The sequence below is a fragment of the Watersipora subatra genome, chromosome 9, assembly GCF_963576615.1.
Source record: "Watersipora subatra chromosome 9, tzWatSuba1.1, whole genome shotgun sequence".
Classification (NCBI taxonomy): Eukaryota; Metazoa; Bryozoa; class Gymnolaemata; order Cheilostomatida; family Watersiporidae; genus Watersipora; species Watersipora subatra.
Window position 1 is genome coordinate 12,824,551 of NC_088716.1, and position 6,031 is coordinate 12,830,581.

Here is a 6,031-nt window from a genome sequence, read left to right on the forward strand (position 1 = left end):
CCAGCCTACTATGTAGGATTTGGTATACGCTGAGTTGACACACTCTCACAACATAGAATAAACCAGCCTACTATGTAGGATTTGGTGTAGGCTGAGTTGAGTCACACTCACAACATAGAATAAACCAGCCTACTATGTAGGATTTGGTGTAGGCTGAGTTGAGTCACACTCACAACATAGAATAAACCAGCCTACTATGTAGGATTTGGTGTAGGCTGAGTTGAGTCACACTCAAAACATAGAATAAACCAGCCTACTATGTAGGATTTGGTGTAGGCTGAGTTGAGTCACTCTCACAACATAGAATAAACCAGCCTACTATGTAGGATTTGGTGTAGGCTGAGTTAGTCACACTCACAACATAGAATAAACCAGCCTACTATGTAGGATTTGGTGTAGGCTGAGTTGACTCACTCTCACAACATAGAATAAACCAGCCTACTATGTAGGATTTGGTGTAGGCTGAGTTAGTCACACTCACAACATAGAATAAACCAGCCTACTATGCAGGATTTGGTGTAGGCTGAGTTGAGTCACACTCACAACATAGAATAAACCAGCCTACTATGTAGGATTTGGTATACGCTGTGATATATATTTTTTAACTCTCAACTCAACAAACACAACTCACTTACAAAAAACACCAACCTGTTTGCAAAAACAGTCAAACCATGTGCTACTTTCTTTTATAAAAAGCCACGCAATCATTTTATCAATTACTACCTCCAGAAATGAGTAAAATTGTTGCTGAAATGGAACCATAAAACAATGTTGATATTTAACAAAGCAGCATCCGTCAGCATTTCTTATTATTGTTCGTATTATCTTTAACCGGAAATTTGTTTACTGTCTGCGTTTTAGTTCCCACATCAGTTGTTACAGCGTGATAACTAATTATTAGTACTGGTGTAAAGATAAACTACATTCCAAGAATAATTTACTCACAATTCATATGAGTTTATGTAACCAACTTGCTAATGGGTTTATTTTGCTGTTTTTTGCAGATTGTGGAAATATATGGCATCGGGAAATTCCTAGAAGACATAATTTCCTCTTCCCATATAGCGCAAACAATTATGTAAGATGTTTGCTTCCCTATTAGGAACAACTTGCCTATTTGACTCATAAAGGCCACCCACGCTACGAAACAAGGTTTCGTGATTGGTTGGAGCTTTGCGCTGCATATAATGTGTTCTCCTTAATATAATTATCGTGAGGAGAAAGCTCATGCAGTTTTTGTTAAGCCGTGGCCTGGCCGGTCAATGCGCTGCTGAAAGTTGCAGGGCATTGACAGGCTGAATAGATAATTACCTTCTTTTAAAAAGCCAACAGGTGGCCGGATACCTGTTGCGTAACCCTTCTTCCCTCAAAGCAAAATCATTAGCAATTATAAATTAAAGGAGCTTTAGGCTTATATAGAGTTTGAACCATAGAGCTATACAGAATCATAAAGATATCTGAAGTTACCATAGGACAAGAGTGGCTCTAGCTCAATGTGTAATAAAGATTCATAGAGTTACTCTTAGCCATAAATTTAAGAAATTCCTAGAAATTAACACAATATAGTTTCACAATGGAGCACTAAAAGTTTCACAATATCACTGAATGACAAATGGATCATAGAGCTAAACAGACCCATAGAGCCATGTTATACAGATCAATGAAGTTTAAACTGGGTCTTTAGATTAAGCGTGACGTTCGAGCTACAGAAAACCATAGAGATATACATTGCCATAGAGTTACTCAGGGCTGCACAGATACATAAAGTGGGTAACTTATGCATAGAAAAAATTTTCTAGTCTGATAGAGTCATGGAATTACATAGACTTCACAACCATCATAGTTGCACGAGGATTTAGGCTATCCAGAAATCCCATTTATCGATGGCATCATCTGCGTAACCGGCACATAGCTATAGCATATGGTTTGTGCATAAACAACACATAGCCAGTAATTGGCTAATGCAGCATATTCAAACACATATGTCTGCACTCGTCACAACAAAGACGAATGTATAGGTAACTGGCCAAAAGAGTTGTTTTCGAAAAGGAAAATATTGATATGGAACAACTCTGATTTATTTCTTTATTATTATTTATTTCCAGTAACAATCCAAGTAACATTTTTTTTGAAATTCACTTTTTACTGACAACAGATAAGGCAAAGACGTTATTGCTTGTAACAGATAAATATCTGGAGACCCCATCCCCTTCACCGTGTCAACCAAGACTGCTCATAAAGAATTTTCACCATTCACCTTTAGCATCATATTCAAAACTGGTTCATTTCATGATTTCAAATGCTTTTGTTTAAGGTTGGAATTTCTGGCTGCTTTCCATCAATACCTAACTCATAGCCTTCCGGATATGAAAATAACACAATACAATTGGTGGTACAAATTGCCAACACAACAGGTTGATGGTTCCCAGTCTATGAACAATATGCAGAAGATGCTTCAAGAAAAATATTGGAAAACCAAGCAAGGTTGTGACGCCCTTCACCCAATCAAAGCAGTTCTCAAATTATAAGAAATTTTATTAGACGACTTGCCTACAATGATTTTAGCAAGCAAATCAAATCTTAAAATGAATTAGATTTGCGTGTAAAAGTGTGACCATACTACAATGTACAACACTCCATTCGGCAATATATTTAGTTCTAAAAACATCTCGTTGGTTATTTGGTGAATGTTCACAGCCTGCTTGTAGAAAAGAAACAATATATTGCAACAATAGCTCGGCATTCAGCATTTTATAACTCAACATAAAAATGTAAACTTCCCAGCTAAAAATAAAAATAACTCCCATTTTGTTGTTAGTCGATCTATTTTGAGGCATAGTTGTATGATGGAACTCAGGTGTTTATTGCCTCGAGCTTCTCGACAACAAGTGTAATAACCAATTAACATACCACCAACTATCTCGCTATACAATAGCCTATGAAACAGCTGTACGATTATTAATGTAAACATTACCGTATGACCGCTATCAGAGAGAGGCTAACATCCTCATAGGTTTTTCATGTATTTGGTTCGTATTCAGGCTCTGCTATGCCTTGCATCTGTGGGAGACTTGAGTGGTTGCGTAAGCTAATGTTTTAGGGCAGCGGGAGTTCGACAAAGTGCATAATATCAACATGTTAGCAGGTACAAAACTCGAACTGACATTTTTTCATAATGCTGTACATGTACTCACTGTTTTTCAATAATATGGTCATAGGTAGATCAGAGTTCCAAAAATACAGTACAAAATCTGAGTATGCATGCTAATGTTTTCTTTACATGGTATTAAGTGCACTCACTGTTTTTGGATAAGCTACGGATCGAGTATACTGAAATCCTAAAATAGGCTAGCCAAAGATCATAGACCATCTTAGGCTTAAAACGACCTAAGATGACCAGGGCATGTTCTCAGGGTGGGTCATGAGCGATTACCAAAACAATTATTATCTTCACAACTCTTTTAAAGAAAGAGGAATCAGGGCAGACCTAGACTGAGATACAGAGATGTAGCTGAGCGTAACATAACGTTGAGGGAACTAAAAACATGAATATGAGGGAACTAGACACAAACAAATGGTAAGAGACCATGAAAAATAGAGCTGCATAGAACTCAGCGCTAAATCCCAAACCGTAAGACAATTATTGTAGAAATGACAGGCTGCAAAAGAGAGATTGTTTTTCAATAATGCTGTCAAGGGCAATGTAACAGTGTTCCAAAAAAGCATCAGCATGCTGATACATCCCAACAAAAGCACTTGTAAAGCACATCAGTGTCGGAAATTGGTGAGAGCTAGCATTGACTTTAGTTTGCTATATCCGATTGAATCTTCTTCATTTTGAAGTCAATCAATCAAAAATTAGCTCACCAAAAAATTTGACCTTTGTTTATTATTATTGCCTATAAAATCCTATTGGCCTTTTATATTTTTCATTTTAACTTTTCTTGAAAGCGTTCATCAGACTCGACAATAGTACTGTAGCAATATTTAATTACATTTATTATAGTATTGTAACATATTATAGGGAAAAATCATAGTCTAATTATAATCTAAAGTGCCTATCTCACTATAAATATGTTATAAAACACTGAGATGTAATAGGCTTATGTTATACGTATGTAAATATATTGTTGCTAGGTTTGTTCAAATTGTTAAGAATATTTTAGTAGTTTAAAAAAAACAGCACTACTGTTTCTAACAAACTAAAATTTAAAAAGTTGAAACTGTTTTCAAATTTAATTAGATTGGGTTGTTAAAGTTTATATCTCTAAATCATGAAACAAAAATTAAACAGTACACCCAACTATTGCTTAAAGTTTGGAGGTTATAAAGTACTTTTTAGATATTGGCCAATTGCTCATTATTAACTGGTAGGATATCAGAAAGCAGGAACACAGGCTAAACAATGGGTTAAATTTTAAAATATTGAACTACAAGTCAATTGATTACATTTGTGATTGTCCAACAGTCAATGAATGTTTATCATCCAAGTTCTTTGAAAAAGGAGTTGTCACTCCTACCATGCAGTAACTTTTTCAACTGTTTAGGATCCCTGAAGGCTATGTAAGTGTTACATCGGAATCAAATAAAGTTTTTCTATAAATACATAGCATCTCATTCAGTTTGTTTATCTATAAAATAACCAAATGCTATTTTTTGTATAAAAAAAGCATTTTAGTAATGTTGTTAACACTTTCACGCACTAGTGATATAATTCGGCACTTTCTGTTGGCCGTTGTAAATATACTGCAAAACCTGTATTTGAACGCCACCTGCATTTGAACGCCACTTTTATTTGAACACTATCCCTGTTTGAGCACGGTTATAGAAGAAGGGTTGAAAAATAGAGCGCCACCTTTTAATGGAGCCCAACCTCTATTTGGACGCCACTTTGACATTTTTTGTTTTTACGAGCTCTCAAGTGCTTAGTGAAAATTTCCACAACAACAATTAATTCTTTGGTTGTTGCTGTTCGTACCGATGTCTGTTTTCTAACTCCAAAGTTTTACAGATTTTGTTAAAACTTTGAAATCAACATCATAAAAATAATTGATAACTGTACAGGCTAACAGAAGTTCCTTGTTTAAGTAACGAGGTCTTGATACTTCAACATACATATGTGGAAAAACCGTTCATCATTCACGATGGAACTTTGAGGCACTCGAATAAAAGTTTATCGTTATTTCCACGAAAATACTTTAAATAGCAACACGTAAAAGTTTTGCTTTGCTAAAAATTTTGAGGCGCTAATATCGACCAGTTCAGCACCAGAAAAAAAGAGTTGAAATCAGAAGACATTGTAGAAGGTATTAAACAGCCAGAAAAATTTAGAAGGTTTCACGGTACATGAGCAGATGATCAAATCATGCTGCATATCATTGCATCTAGTACACTGCCAGCCTCGTGAGAGATAGGAAAGAACAACATAAATTATTTCAATTAATGGAAAAGTGGCTGGGTGGCACGATTAGTGTGTCGGTGTAATAAGCTGAAACTTGTAGTTCAATTCTCACAAGATGCAGATATTTTTTCCAACGTTTTGAGCATGGTTTAGGACAGACTGAAGGACATTAAATTAATATCCTAAAGTTAATTAATATAGTAAAGATTGCCAGTTTATAAGCTTCGACAATCACAAGCAGTTTTCACCTGTTATAAGCAGACTTCTAGTGGCTAAAATAACTGTTGCATTGCTGCGTTTAGCAACTCACAAAACCAGCTGTTTAAGCTGAAGTGAATCTGCCATGTATACTAAACATCAAGTTGTACGTAACAACAACACAAATCCTTTACGTTTTTCAAGTACCGTCGTTCACTTGTGTTCAAGTAAGTGAACAACCTGTTCCACTTGTTCATCATGATCTTTTTTACGGCTTAATTAAAAAATTAATATTATTCATCAGACACCAGCTCATTTGTTATCAAATTAGCAGAAGGAAAGAGACAGAAGTTTTATAAATTTGAGCAGATGAATGTCTGCTTTATCATAACTCTGCAGGTGAAATCTATAAACAATCTATTTCAGCATAAA